The following is a 16,231-nucleotide window of genomic DNA, read 5'->3' on the forward strand; positions in this document are numbered from 1 at the left end:
CTAGATTGTTACTTTATATTCAAGTTTTTGTAACCTTGAATTGTAAAATCAGTCGTATGGTTAGAGTTTGACTGAGCTCTCTAATAAAGAACAAAGAGGTCTTGGTAATTAGTGAATCCGATCTTAGTCTGATCCCTACAGTTACATTGGTCATAGGTTGATCTATATGAAAACTGAAACATCAGAGGATATAATGACAAGTTCTTGGCTTATGAATTTTATGTAATTCACCCCCTAATCCAAATCTACGATATCAATCTAAATTATATGTGGAAACGGGTCATGGCGGAGTCATCATCGTCATCAATAGTCGGTAGCATCCCCCTAGAGGAGGAGTTGGCGTAGGGGCATGAGATGAGGAATATAATCACCAAATGATAGGTGTTGATGTTATTGAGGGTGGCGCGACGATTGGAGGAGAACTAGTATTTTTAAAACCCTAATTTGAGAGAGGGGAAATATTTAGGGTTTGGATAAGAAATATTCAACTACTATTATATTATATCATGAGTAATTTGAAAATACAATACCCCTATTTATAATAATCTAAATCACATGCGGTTTGGACTTATTTTTAAATTCCGGGAAAGAACTAACAAAGAAAACCCGAAACGAGACATACAATTAAGCTTGGCTAGATACAAGACAATTAATTAAAATAAAGCTAATAAAATAAGGACTTGATTGGACTCATACGGAATCTTGGAGATAGCTGGGGCAAGTGACTTGGTGACGTGATCAAGCGGTTACCATGGCCAGGCCGATGGTCATGCCGGAAGCTGCATGTGGATGAATTACTACGATATGAAACTATTAGCATGCTAGTTTCACACATAGTTGCAGGTTCCAACAATATTCAAAGCAGTATAACTGCAATAGGGCTCCCAACGGAACGTCTGGCCGACGTCCATTTCAAGAATCCTTGGGAAAATGTTGTATTCAGAGCAGATGTGAGTCGAGTGAACGTAACGTTGTACTGCAGTTTCTGTTTTATCTCCGAGAACTTGAGCGTGGTGGGCTCCACAAGAACATCAACTCCGCGAGGTGTGGAAATCTCCACCTCATATGATGCATCAGGGTCGCCTACGTTTGTGACGATTCTGGTGTAAGCCTAGGCAGTTGATTTACCGCTGAAACTGATAGAGAATGAAGGATAGTTTAGCTCTACTTCCGCTATCCTTGATTCGACTGAGCAATTCACCCTCCGACGTAGAATCATCCCCACTTGGTGATTCGTGTAGTTGAGACCGCACAAGTAAGGAAGGTAGTCTTGGGACTGGATGTCGTAGACGAGTCCTGGATATTTAGCTCTTGATGGATTCACATGGCCTGATCCCGTGGCAAAGATGTCGGCAGGGAGGAACCTCTGGTCCTCAATTGGATTACCAGCGAGGTTCATGTCGTCTGCAGTGGTCATGATGGCCGACTTGATTGCAGATTGAGACCAATCGGGATGCACGCTCTTGAGCAGAGCCGCCAGGCCGCTCAGGTGCAGGCACGACATTGAGGTACCAGAAATTATGTTGAATGTGGATTTTGTGTTGGTGTTGCCTTCGACGGAAGTGGGCCATGCTGCAAGAATATTAACTCCAGGGCCTAAAATGTCGGGTTTCAAGATTCCAAGGGTTGGTATGCTAGGTCCCTTGGAAGAAAATGAAGCGACGACTGGTGCACGCTCATCACCGATCACGGTACCTTGGAAAGAAATAATGGCTGTGGGATTTTCCGTAGAATTTATGTAAGCTTTGATCTTCATGTTAGAAAATACAATGCGGAAAATAAAAGACTATTGCAAAAAGTAAAAGACGGGGAGAACTTCAAAAACTACGTTGTGAATGACTTGAATTAATTATCTCAATGGTTACACAACCTTTTATAGGCTCTAATTCTAGCTATACATGGAAAATATATTATAATTATACTAATATCCTTTGTATTTGATTTTTCATAATCTTTAATTGTTTTCCTTCTCTATTCTTGCCATAACTTCATCCCTCGCCTTCTTGTTCTCCAATTAATTGATTTCCTTATTCCAACACTCCCCCTCAAGTTAAGTATCGAGTTTTTCGACACTTAACTTGCACGATCTTTAGTTTGATAAATAGTTTATACTCGTATTTAAGAATTCTTCAATTTCTATTGATAGTTTATGCTCCTATCATAGAGCTTCTTCAATTCATCATTGATAGTTTATACTTGTATCAAAGAGTTATTTTTTCTTCATTGAAAGTTTAGACTCGTTTCAAGGAGCTCTTCATTCATCATTGAAAGTTTAAACTCGTTTCAAGGAGTTCTTCAATTTTTTTTGACGGTTTTAACTCGTGTCAAGGAGTGCTTCAATTTTTTGTTGGCAGTTTTAACTCGTGTCAAGGAGCTTCAATTTTTGGTTGACAGTTTTAACTCGTGTCAAGGAGTCATCTTAGCTCGTATCCAGGAGCCATCTTAGATAGTTTTTGCTCGTATCCAGGAGCCATCTTAGATAGTTTTTTCTGATTGACAGTTTTTACTCGTGTCGAGGAGCTCATTCAGACAGTTTTGACTCATGTCGAGGAACTAATTCTGACAGTTTTGCTCGTATCCAGGAGCCACCATGTGCAAAGTTTTGCTGGTATAGCCCAATATTTGCTCTGTCTACCAGAGTTTTATATTCAGAATGTTGCTCCAGCCACTCCTTGAACTCCTTAAAATTTGGCAGATGTTCTCTTTCCATGGCTAAAGAAGCAATTGACTGAGCAAACTTGTCAGTCTCTGCCCTATTGGTATCAACGCAAACTAACTGTTCACTGCAGGCAGGGCACGTTCCAGTGTACACCGGAACTGCGACTCCGGCGGAGTGATGGCGGCGGAGAGGTCCTTCGATTTGGAACACTGATCCAGTGTACACCGGAACTGCGACTCCGGCGTCTGTTTCTGCTTCTTCCGCCGTGTGTTCTGGTTGCTCATTTGGCGGCGCTGCGGCGGCGTAATTTGGTGGTTGTTTTGGCTAGTTTTGGGAAAGGGACGATGATGAGGGCTTTTTTTGTGTTTTTTTGAACAAACTAACGCAGGATCGTTAGCTGCTCTGATACCATGTTAGAAAATACAATGAGGAAAATAAAAGACTATTGCAAAAAGTAAAAGACGCGGAGAACTTCAAAGACTACATTGTGAATTACTTGAATTGATTATCTCAATGGTTACACAACCTTTTATAGGCTGTAATTCTAGCTATACACGGAAAATATATTCTAATTATACTAATACCCTTTGTATTTGATTTTCCATAATCTTTAATTGCTTTCCTTCTTTATTCTTGCCATAAGAGCATCTCCATTGGGCGGACATCCCACTAGGACATCCACTAGGACATCCCAAAAACACCTCCTGCCACGTCACTAGGACTTCCCATCCCACTGCCACGTCACTAGGACATCCCCTGCACAATCCGCCCTTCTCATCGCCCTTCCCACTAGGACATCCCGCAATTAAAAAAAATTCATACATTTACAAATAAAACAATTAACATTTACGGAAATTAAATTTGACCGAGAATACGAACGGGAAAAATTAACAACTTCATCGGAAAAGACACACATGAAATAAAATTCAACGAGCCGTATATATAGAGTTTTAAAAAAAAAATTTAAAAACGGGACGTCCGACTGGACGCCACAATGGCGGACGTCCACCCGCTCGTCGCGCCGACGTCCGAGGACACCCGACGTCCTCACGGGACGTCCGTATCCGACCCTAAACGCCACAATGGCGGACGTCCCAGTCGCCCGTCGCGACGTCCGACCGGATGTCCGACCGGACGTCCGCCATTGGAGATGCTCACTTCATCCCTTGCCTTCTTGTTCTCCAATTATTTGATTTCCTTATTCCAACACTTCAATCCCGCAGCATAGCTGAAGTGTGTTGTTGGCAAACCGATGGCTGCAACTATAATGGTGTTTCCTTCTGTCTCATCGTTTATGAAAATCATGCCGGCAGCACCAGCGGTGCCACCACCACTTTTCAGTGCTGCTGCTCCCGTTTGAGTTTCTGTTAATCTACGTACCTCACACACCGCTATCTTACCTCGGATGTCACTTCGGCTGAGCGAGTGCAAGCAGTCAGGTGTGTAACCTGCGTAGACAAGTGGGAAGAGCTTTTTTGGAAATTTAGTCAGTTGAAAAACTGATTCACCATCGAGTGGTTGGTTGTTTCCTAGCACTGCTTTTGCACTTAATTTTCTGTCCATTGTGCTTGCTCCAACCGTGAGAACCCAAGGTGCCACGTTTCTCAGAGACAAGGGATGAGGACCATCGTTGTTTTCTTTTTGTGTTCGATAGCCTATAGACATCGACAACACGTCAACTCCATCTTCAATTGCTGCATCCATTCCAGCAAGGACATAAATCTCAGCAATTTTTTTTGAATCCGTTCCAAAAGTCGAGAGCACTTTGTAGATGGCTAGATGAGCAAGTGGTGCAATGCCAGCAGCAGAGCCGTTGGTGCTGCCAAAAAGATTTGCGCCTTGCACAAAGCGTCCAGCAGCAGTGCCCGCGGTGTGAGTTCCATGGCCATTATCGTCGAGGGGGCTCTGGTCCTTGGCATTAAAGTACCATGCTCCAATGATTTTGTAGTTGCAGGTTGTGTGGTTGAATTGACACTTGCCCTTCCACTTAGCGGGTGGAGGTGGCATTCCTTCTTCGCTGAATGAAGGATGCTCAGGCAACACTCCGGTGTCCAGCACGCCAATAATCACACCTTTACCATAATTAGAGTCTTCCCACAACCCCATATTCTGGTGCAACCCCAAGAAATTGGGAGAATGTGTTGTATGCAGGGACATCGATATCTGAGGCCGTGCAGAGATGAATCCCTTCTTCTTGTTCTCCATTTCTTTCACATGGTCGGGTGAAAGCTGATGGAGTACGTACTAAACAAATACTAAACAAGCCCAACAGCAGTAAAGCCCAAGAAAGAGTATCAGTTCGGCATGGCTAAAGAGTATCAGTCCGGCATGACTCAAGAGTTCAGTTCGGCACAACCACAGAGTTCGGCCCCAGCCTACAGCTCGGTAAAAGCCAACCAATCAAACTCTGCTCTCTGGTCGGCATCAAGCTCTACTCTCAGATCGGCAAAAGCTGCTCGGCAATAATTCAGCAGTCCGGTCTCAGTATTCGACCGAACTAGGAAATAGTGGACTCATGCAAGATTTCCACCTCCGCTACACCGACGATCTATTTAGTGGTGTCAAGCAGTCATTAACTCATGCAGGATAGTGGACCCATGCAAGGTCGCCACGACCTCCACGACATCCACTACCTAATAAATGCTGCATGCCACGATCTTGGTTCAATGTATAAATAGAACCTAGGTCAGATAGATAAGGTCCTTCTGTTTACTTCTGTTAAGCTCTCTAGAGAGAAAATAGCAAATAGCAAGTCTGTATTGTTAGCTGTAGAAAACGGATCAAGCAATACAACTCTGCCCTCTTTTCTTCCCGTGGACGTAGATTTACCTCAGTAAATCGAACCACGTAAATCTCTGTGTGTTGATCTTCCTTTATTTTTACGAGCATTCATCACCATCAAAAATTCGCAGATTCATCACTGGCGCCGTCTGTGGGAAACAGAGAACCAAATTTGTGATAAAGCGAATTTTTGACCCTTTTTCCACCCCAAAAAAAAAAAAAAAAAAAAAAAAAATGCATACCAGATCACACACCACCCATAATACTATTCGTGATAACCGTGAGGAAGCTAGTCCAGCTCGCAGGTCTGAAAAACGGCCTCGGGAGACATCTACCTCCGGTTCTCACGAAGAAGGAACAAGCCACTCCAGGAGTCATCGCACCGAGTCTTCCCAGCAGCCCGATTTAAATGAAGCTGTCAAGCTGTTCTTGGCCGAGAAGCAGGAGGAGTTCTTAACCTTCCTGCAGAAGAGCCAACAGCCGGAGAAGACAACGGCGGATTCTCCCTCCTCATCCAGACATGAAAGTCACTACCCGCAGTAGTGACGTGTCTTCCAGGAGAAAGAATCCTCAACCCCGACATGTTCCTGTTCCTCCTCGGTACCGGAACCACAGGAGAACTCCATCTCCTCCGTACCGAAGAGATGTCGGGTTCGCCATGTACGGAGCATTAAAGACTCCGTTCTCGGACGACATCACCCGAACTCCTTTGCCGCGGAACTACCGGACACCGTCAATGACTTATGACGGGCTAGAGGATCCTCATGACTTCTTGGGACGCTATCAATATAATATGGCGAACCAGGGTCTCAATGAGGTCCATATGTGCAAGCTGTTCCCCGAGCTGCTCATCGGGAACGCCAGAAGGTGGTTCGACAGCCTTCCTCAAGGCAGCATTAGATCCTACCGAGATCTAATGGATGCTTTCCACAGGAGGTTCTTTCAGAAAGCGGAAGCCCGGATCACTTCGGCTCAGCTGCTTTCTATACGTCAAGGTCGCGACGAAAAGATCAGCGATTTCTTGACGAGATTCCATAAGGAATGCCTACAAGTAGATAATCTCAATGATCTACTTGTCATTTCGGCATTCCAAAATGGAATCCTGCCCGGAGCTCTCTACAGAAAGCTCGTGGAGTGCGGTCCGCAAACAGCTCAAGAAATGTGGGACATTGCGGACCAGTTTTCCCGTGCGGATGAGGCAGACCGTCGAAAACGGTCTTTAGACAGCTCATCCCGAGGAGACGAAAAGAAGCCCGATCATAGCGATCAGAGGCTTCCTCGCCGAACTCCTTTTGAAAGAATTCAAAGGGCACCGGTACAAGGCAGATTGGGACCACGTCTCAATCCTGAGAAGCCGCCCGCTCAGTTCGTACCCTTAAACAAGTCAAGAGCGGAAATTTTCGAACTACATTCCGATATGTTCGAAAAACCAAGGCGGATGACGAAATCGGCCGCGCGGCGACCTCAGGATCAATATTGCTCCTTCCATCAAGCCCACGGACACGATACCGAGGAGTGCCGAGATTTGGCTGCAGGTATTGATGTTCTTGTGAAAACAGGAACGTTAAAAAAATATCAAAGCAAGCAGCCGAAAAAGAACAAAAGGCAGAGAGGTGCGAACTGCAATCCTCAGGATCCGAAAAGGCATGAGGATCCCGAAGACGACGACGAGCCGCAATACGATGGAGTAATCCTGACTATTGATGCTCTCCCTGCCGGGAAGACTAAGTCGTCCCTAAAAGCAGAACGCAGAGGTTCCAATCAAGAGGAGCCAACACATAAAAGGCTGAAGAAAGACGAAGTGATTACATTTTCAGATGCCGATCCCGTCCCAGCCATCTCTCCTCACCAAGACGCTATTGTCATTCAAGCCGGAGTGGCAAACAAACTGATCCACAGAGTATTTGTGGATACAGGAGCGTCAGTCAGCATTCTTTTTAAAGAATGTTTCGATAAAATGGAAGTGGATCCAGCTCGGCTCAGTCCGGCTCCACTTCCTCTGAAAAGTTTCGCCCAGGAGGACACCCGCCCTGAAGGTATTATCAGCCTTCCGATCACGGTGGGAAAGGCGCCTACAAGTTCCAATACGATGATCGAGTTCTTTGTGGTAAAAGCTCGGTCTCCGTACAACATCATCCTGGGGAGAGACTGGCTCAACACAGTTCGGGCCGTTTGCTCTACTTATCACCTCACCATCAAGATCCCCACTAAAGGTGGGATAGCGGTCATCCGAGGTGATCAAAAGAGAGCAAAAGAATGTCTGCAGATTGCGCTTAAAAGTGCCGAGCAATCAGTTCGGCACCATCAAGCATAGCAATCACAGCAACCGGAGTCAGAGGCAAGCGAGATGACCGAAGTCACTTCAGAGCCGAACTCAATGACCGTTCAGTTATACGAAGATGATCCATCCAGAACGGTCAAGGTCGGCTTCGCAGGAACGCCTCTACTCCGGGAAAAGACCATTCAGCTCCTCAAGGAGTACAAAGATGTCTTTGCATGGTCTCCGTTGGACATGACCGGAGTGCCCCCCGAGGTAATCACTCATCGGTTAAATATTGATCCTTCAATCCGGCCAGTAAAACAGAAGCAAAGACTCTTTGCGGCAGAAAGAAGCCAAGTCATCCATGACGAAGTCCGCCAATTACTAAAAGCGGATGTACTATTCGAGGTGAAATATCCTTCTTGGGTGGCCAATCCTGTGATGATCAAGAAAAAAGGAGGAGGATGGCGGATGTGCATAGATTTTACCGATCTAAACAAGCACTGTCCAAAAGATTGCTATCCCCTTCCGAATATAGATAAAAAAGTAGAAGCTTTGATCGGCTTCGAAATTTTCTGTTTTCTTGATTTATACAAAGGATATCACCAAGTGTTGATGGATGAGAGTGACGCTCCGAAAACAGCTTTCATTACCGATTTCGGCATTTTCGCTTATAAAAAGATGCCATTCGGTTTAAAGAATGCCGGAGCCACTTATCAAAGGATGGTAGACAAGCTTTTTCGGCACCTAATCGGGAAACAGGTTGAAGTGTATGTCGACGACATAGTTGTCAAAAGCAAAAGCACTTCGGAGTACGAAGGCAACCTCAAATCCACTCTCGACGTGCTCCGAAAAGCCAACCTCAAACTCAACCCCCAAAAATGTACCTTTTTGGTAGATTCAGGAAAATTTCTGGGTTGTTGGGTTTCAAAGGACGGACTCAAGGCAAATCCCTCAAAAGTTCAAGTCGTTCAGCACATGGCAATGCCGAAGTCCATACATGACGTGCAAAGGCTAACCGGATGTCTAGCCGCACTGAATCGATTCCTTTCCCAAGCAGCCGAAAAGCAACTGCCGTTCTTCAAGGTGTTGAAAAAGGCACCCAAGTTCGAGTGGGGAGCCGAGCAGAAAAAGGCCTTTGACGAGCTCAAAAGTTATCTAGCCGAGCTTCCTATTCTCTCTGCTCCAACCGAAGCCGAAGTAATATTCTTATACTTAGCGGCATCAGATCAAACCATCAGCGCGGTGCTTGTACGAGAAGAAGGCCTAAAGCAGTTTCCCATCTACTTTACAAGCCGAGCGTTAAGAGGTCCAGAAACAAGGTATCAACCTCTGGAAAAAATTGCTCTGGCGTTAGTAAATGCAGCAAGGAGACTGCGGCCATACTTCTATGCTCACAAGGTATGCGTCTTAACCGATCTGCCTCTTCGGCAAGTTTTGACCAAGCCAGAAGCATCAGGCAGAATCGCCAAATGGGCCATAGAGCTGGGAGAACACTCAATCGAGTACCTACCTCGGAAAGCCATCAAGGGACAAGCCTTGGCAGATTTTCTTACAGAGGCCAAGTTCGATCAAGCAATCCCTGTCATTGCCGAACAGAAAAAGTCTGCCAATGCCGAACTAGCACAGCCCTTGGAATCCGAAGTAGAGCCGCCAGACTGCTGGAGCGGATTCGTAGATGGAGCTTCAAACAAGATGGGAAGTGGAGCTGGTATTTTACTCGTCGCTCCCGACGGACACGAGGTAACCTACTCACTTCGGTTCCTATTCCCCACTACTAATAATGAAGCCGAGTACGAAGCCCTCCTGGCCGGACTCCAGTTAGCGCAAAGTCTGCTCGTCAAATCTCTCAAAGTCCATTGTGATTCACAAGTCATAGTAAATCACATGTTGGGTACAAGTGAAGCTCGTGACGAGAGAATGAAGAAGTATTTGGACAAAGCGCAAAGCATCAGCCGAAGTTTCTCCTATTTTCGGATAATCCGCGTTCCCAGAGCGGAAAATAGCCGAGCAGATACCTTAAGTAAGTTGGCCTCAGATCCGAGCTCAAAGGCGGAAGAATTAATGCATCGAAGCATTGATGAAGCCGAGGTACATTCAGTATCCAGCTCGCCGAACTGGATGACGCCGATCTTGCAGTATCTGGATCAAGGACAATTGCCCGAGGATAAGAGAGAAGCTCGGAAGATCACGTGCCGAGCACTTCGGTACGAACTTCATGAAGGAGTCCTCTTTAGAAAGTCTTACCTCCAGCCGTTTTTGCGGTGCGTAGGACCAGAAGAGACGGACTACATCCTCAGAGAAGTTCATGAAGGATCGTGCGGCAGCCACATCGGAGCTAGAGCTTTAGCTAAAAAAGTTCTAAGATGGGGATATTATTGGCCAACCTTGGTACAAGAAGCAGTGCAGCTCGTCAAGACCTGCCCGAAGTGCCAAATCCATGCAAATATCCCAAGGATGCCGCAAACCGATCTATCCACTATGCAGAGCCCTTGGCCTTTCATGCAATGGGGCATAGACATAGTGGGACCACTTCCTCAAGCTCCTCGGCAAATGAAATTCCTAATCGTTGCCGTGGACTACTTTACGAAGTGGGTGGAAGCTGAACCATTAGCTACGATAACGAGCTCGAAGGCATTGGATTTCGTCTGGAAGAACATAGTGTGCCGATTTGGCATACCCCACATCCTCATCTCGGATAACGGGACTCAGTTCACCGACAAGACGTTCAAGAATTGGTGCCAAGAGCTGAATATTCAACAGCGGTTCACTTCGGTCTCTCATCCACAAGCAAACGGACAAACGGAGGTAACAAATCGTATCCTGGTGAAAGGGTTAAAAGCTCGGTTAGAACAAGCCAAAGGACAATGGGTAGAAAATCTCCCTCAAGTCCTATGGTCCTACCGAACTACACCCACAACCTCCAACGGTGAAACTCCGTACAGTCTGGTATACGGCACTGAAGCCGTGATTCCGGTGGAGATCGGCGTACCCAGTCCCCGAACTCTAAATTTCTCCTCAGAAATGAATGACGACGGACTGAGAGCTGAGCTAGATCTTGCCGAAGAAAGAAGAGAATTGGCATGCATAAAAGCAGCCAAGTACAAGGAGCAAGTAGCCCGGTATTACAACCAAAGGGTGAAGAAGCTGCAATTTCAAGTGGGAGATCTCGTCCTGAGAAACAACGAAGTAAGCCGAGCAGAAAAGCTGGGCAAGCTCGAACCCACATGGGAAGGTCCGTATCGGGTGTCAGAAGTTCTCGGCAAAGGGTCTTACAAATTGGCTCACATGTCAGGAGAACAGGTACCCCGAACATGGCACATTTCCAACCTCAAAAAGTTCCATTTGTAAGAGACAGTCCGGTCAGTCAGTCTTGAGTCCTGTTTGCTCAATGTGCTTTATTTTGTTTGCTTGGTCTTTATTTGTCTCTGTGCGTTTTGTCTGTGTGTTTTGTCTGTCTCTGTGTGTGTCGTCTCTTACAAATGTTACTGAGGTATCTTGTTCTTCGAAGGCTGATCCCCTTCTTAGAACATATACAAGCACACGATTGTGAGTCAAAGCTTCTACAGAAGATACAAGACCACAATTCAGCTTAAACAAGCAGTTCGTCTGAAACGAGCTGCAACAAGCCAACGATTGTGAGTCAAAGCTTCTACAGAAGATACAAGACCACAATTCAGCTTAAACAAGCAGTTCGTCTGAAACGAACTGCAATAAGCCAACGATTGTGAAGTCCAAGCTTCTAAAGAGGATACAAGACCACAATTCAGCTTAAGAATCAAGCACTTCGTCTGAAACGAACTGCAACAAAAGTCTGATTCTCGCGATAAAACTTGCCTGAATTAGGACTAGGGAAAGTCCGATCCACGCGATAAAACTCGCCGAATTAGGACAAGGGAAAGTCCGATCCCCAAATTAGGACAACGGAAAGTTCGATCCGAGCGATAAAACTCGCCAAATTAGGACACAAACCAAGTCCGGTCAAAGAAGAGTTCACTTCATCAGACCGAGGACAAACATCAACTTACCCCGTACCTTTATCCAGAATGCCGAAGTGATTCACTTCACTTTTCGGGGGGGGTAGTGATGGAGTACGTACTAAACAAATACTAAACAAGCCCAACAGCAGTAAAGCCCAAGAAAGAGTATCAGTTCGGCATGGCTAAAGAGTATCAGTCCGGCATGACTCAAGAGTTCAGTTCGGCACAACCACAGAGTTCGGCCCCAGCCTACAGCTCGGTAAAAGCCAACCAATCAAACTCTGCTCTCTGGTCGGCATCAAGCTCTACTCTCAGATCGGCAAAAGCTGCTCGGCAATAATTCAGCAGTCCGGTCTCAGTATTCGACCGAACTAGGAAATAGTGGACTCATGCAAGATTTCCACCTCCGCTACACCGACGATCTATTTAGTGGTGTCAAGCAGTCATTAACTCATGCAGGATAGTGGACCCATGCAAGGTCGCCACGACCTCCACGACATCCACTACCTAATAAATGCTGCATGCCACGATCTTGGTTCAATGTATAAATAGAACCTAGGTCAGATAGATAAGGTCCTTCTGTTAACTTCTGTTAAGCTCTCTAGAGAGAAAATAGCAAATAGCAAGTCTGTATTGTTAGCTGTAGAAAACGGATCAAGCAATACAACTCTGCCCTCTTTTCTTCCCGTGGACGTAGATTTACCTCAGTAAATCGAACCACGTAAATCTCTGTGTGTTGATCTTCCTTTATTTTTACGAGCATTCATCACCATCAAAAATTCGCAGATTCATCAAAAGCCTAGCAGCAAATCCCTTGAACACGTGGCGGTATGAGTAAACGAGATGCGCCTCTTCTTCCCTCGAGCTTGCTGTGGTGGCCGGTAGAAAAAGAGCGGTACCAGCTCTCCAGATCTTCCGATTCAGAAGTGACCTGTGCATCAGGTGCCTCAACATGAACAATGTAGGTTTGTAGACTGTTTTTGTTTGGTATTTGAGATGCAAATTTGGGCAGGCTAGTCATGCATAATAAGAAAACAGTAATGATTGTAGAAGATAGGAGTGTCATGTTTAAATTTTGTTGTCTCATTTATGAATTCATCGTCACCTTTTTATAGAAGACGATAATGATCAATTATATATGCAGAATAATCAATCAATGACTTATACTTTTCTAAGTCAGTGGACATATACTTCAATTTGATGATATGTGTCCTTTCTGAGCTTGGCGTTTTTGTGGAACATTTTCCGATTTGAGAGGTCTCACATTCAATCGTTTCATAGCATAGATGATTATGCGGGTTGAGCACTGTTAGTTAAACAATTATTTCGCATTATATATAAGATTTGATTATCTGATTTTTAGCCAGTTCCATTAACCACAGATTTTAAAAAATAATACTGTAGTAGTATAAGTTGTTATAAACTGATTATCAATAGTTACTTATAATAAAAGAAGACGCAATATTGCAAGCATTAATAGTTAGTATACCTACTAACTTAATTTCAATAAAATATAGTCGATTTTTTATGGGCAAAAATGTACCTGGTTAATATATACTCCGAGCGATCATTTTTCTTTTTAATGTTCCATAAATTTCATTTCATTCTCTAATAATTCTATATTTCTACTCTAATTTCCCAATGCTCTTGATTGAATGATATGCTCCCTCAGTCACAAAGGAGGGGGTCTCGTAATTTTTGGTCTGTACGGATATTAAGCTTTAAATTCTAATTTTCCGCTGACTTTGTTATAAGAGAGAACATATAAGAGAATCAACTAAGTACTACTACTATTTAGCAATGTTGAGAGAGAGAGAGAGAGAGAAATTAAGTCCTAAATTTAAATATATACAGGGATATAAGGTGAAAATTGATGAGTTAAATTAAGATTATTTATATTTTTTGGAGTCAAAAAAATTATTTATGCATTGAGAACATATAATTGATAGCTAACTATATATTTTAACTATCCAAAAATACTACTCCATTTAGTACTACTACCACATAAAAGAAAGGATAAATATATCATTGATTCATCGGCGATATTTTTAATAACGCGTGTTAAGGGTGAAAATTAAAATCACTCAGTGATTAGTTAGCATCTTTCAACGTCTTATCCTTTCAATATTTCCACAGCGTATTGTTTTTATGCATGCAATATTTCCACGGTGTATTGCTTTCAATACTTATCAGACCATGCTTGTCTTTTTCCGAGTTTGGCTTTTGTGAGAGGTTTCATTGCAGCAAAAAGGTGATTCTGTCACCTTGTCAGCCCCCACACTCTGATCCGACATTATGTGAGGGGATTTAATCAGGGTATGCAATAGCCCGTTAAGGGGGAAGCCTTAAGCCAGTGGCTACCAGAAGCCCATCCCCCAAGGTCTTACACTAGTGCCTGAGAGATGGAATCAACTACACGGTAGTAGTGGGATGAGAGGTTTCATATTCATACATTTCGTAGTCTAGAAGATGTGGGGCGGAGGGAGTATTATTTTACATTAAAACTCGTACTATTTTAAATGTTGTCTATTTTTTAGGGGCAGAGGCAGTATTTTTTTTCCTAAATGGAGGGGGCAAATTAGTTGAATATATTCACAATCCTATATATATATATATATATATATATATATATAGGATAGTGATCAAGATATAACTAATATTAAAGGTATAACTAGAGAACAAATCTCAGCCACACATCTTAATGGAACAAATATTGATTATTTTAATAATATAAAATATGCAAAGGGTACTTTTGGAAATTACATTATCAAATTTAAATCAAATTATGCAGCCCTATCAGCAACGAGCAGGAGAAGTGCGACAAGGCCCAGGCCGCCAGCTCCTCCGCCGACCTCCTCGGCGCTGCCTCCGAGTACGGAAAGCTCGACTCCACCCAGGGCGTCGGCAAGTACGTCGACCAAGCTGAGGGCTAATCCCAAATCCACCCCGCCACCGCCGCTGAGGACAAACCCGCGGCCGAGACCGAAATTCCTTCGAGCGGCGACGTGAAGAAGGCGGAGGAGAGCTGCGAGGTTGGGGACTACGCGAAGAAGGCATGGGAGCTGCTCGGCGGAACCGGTGAGAAGTGCGGGGCGGAGGGTTTGTTGAAGGCTGCCGGCTAGATCAACCCAAATGTTATAAGGATATATAACATAAAATAATCTACAGATACAGTAAAGAAGAGAGATTAAGAGGAGAATTGATGCTAGAGATTGCATGGTTGTTGGATTGTGTTGAAAGAGGTGATTTGAGTGAGATTGAAAGCAGTCATAGACATGGAATCCCTTTTATAGTAGTCGGCTGAGTCGGTTATCATGTTTGAATTTTTCAGTTTGAATATTTCCCCGGAGAAATTTATGTTGTTTCGGATATTTCAAGAGCAATTTTATTTACTGTTGCATTAGCATATATTGACTGTTGAAAGTCAGATCCCCTCTGCCCATATCACAACGACGTGAAGAAGCCGGAGGAGAGCGGCGAGGATGGGGACTACGCGAAGAAGGCGTAGGAGCTGCTCGGCGGAACCAGTGAGAAGAGCGGGGCGGAGGGTTTGTTGAAGGCTGACGGCTAGATCAACCCACGTGTGATGCGCATTTACCTTAATCAAATGAGTACATTGTACACACATGTATTATTAATAACAATTAGCGAATAATTTTAGTAGAATTTAAATTGATTTATTTGCTTGAAATAAAGTTACATCTCTACTTATTCTATTTTTACAAAAAATGATTATGTCATGTTTAATATAGCTAATTGTCACAAATATGGTACGTAGTCCTAATTTAAGTTGGCTGATATTATCCACAATCATAGTTATTTTCTCCCAAAAAATCCCAAATATAACGGATTAGTTACACACATCACTCTTATTGTGATTTTACTTCACTCTTGTTTACAAAGTACATCACTCTTATTGTGATTTTACTTCACTCTTTTTACAAAACACATCACTCTTATTCTCATTTTACTTCACTCTTGTTTACAAAACACATCACTCTTATTCGCATTTTACTTCACTCTTGTTTACAAAACACATCACTCTTATTCTCATTTTACTTCACTCTTGTTTACAAAACACATCACTCTTATTCTCATTTTACTTCACTCTTGTTTACAAAACACATCACTCTTATTCTGATTTTACTTCACTCTTATTTACAAAACACATCACTCTTATTCTGATTTTACTTCATTGGTGTTAACAAAACACATCACTCTTAGCATGATTTTACTTCACTATTGTTTACAAAACACATCACTATTAGCATGATTTTACTTCATTGTTGTTTACAAAACACATCACTCTTAGCATGATTTTACTTCATTGGTGTTAACAAAACACATCACTCTTAGCATGATTTTACTTCACTATTGTTTACAAAACACATCACTCTTATTATGATGTTACTTCACTGTTGTTTACAAAACACATCACTCTTAGTATGATTTTACTTCAATATTGTAATATTATGACCGTTGCTTCTCTCAAGGTTTGGTACTTGTATAATTGTATTCAAATCCATTGAACCATGCTTCATTATAATTTAT

The 16,231-nt window shown here is 43.4% G+C and overlaps 1 pseudogene; it reads right to left on the reverse strand.

Moving 5' to 3' along the window:
- Window positions 1–856: 856 nt before the first annotated feature.
- On the reverse strand, window positions 857–12,725 carry LOC121794973 (annotated as a pseudogene).
- Window positions 12,726–16,231: the final 3,506 nt, after the last annotated feature.

Source organism: Salvia splendens, chromosome 3, assembly GCF_004379255.2.
Source record: "Salvia splendens isolate huo1 chromosome 3, SspV2, whole genome shotgun sequence".
In the NCBI taxonomy this organism is placed as follows: Eukaryota; Viridiplantae; Streptophyta; class Magnoliopsida; order Lamiales; family Lamiaceae; genus Salvia; species Salvia splendens.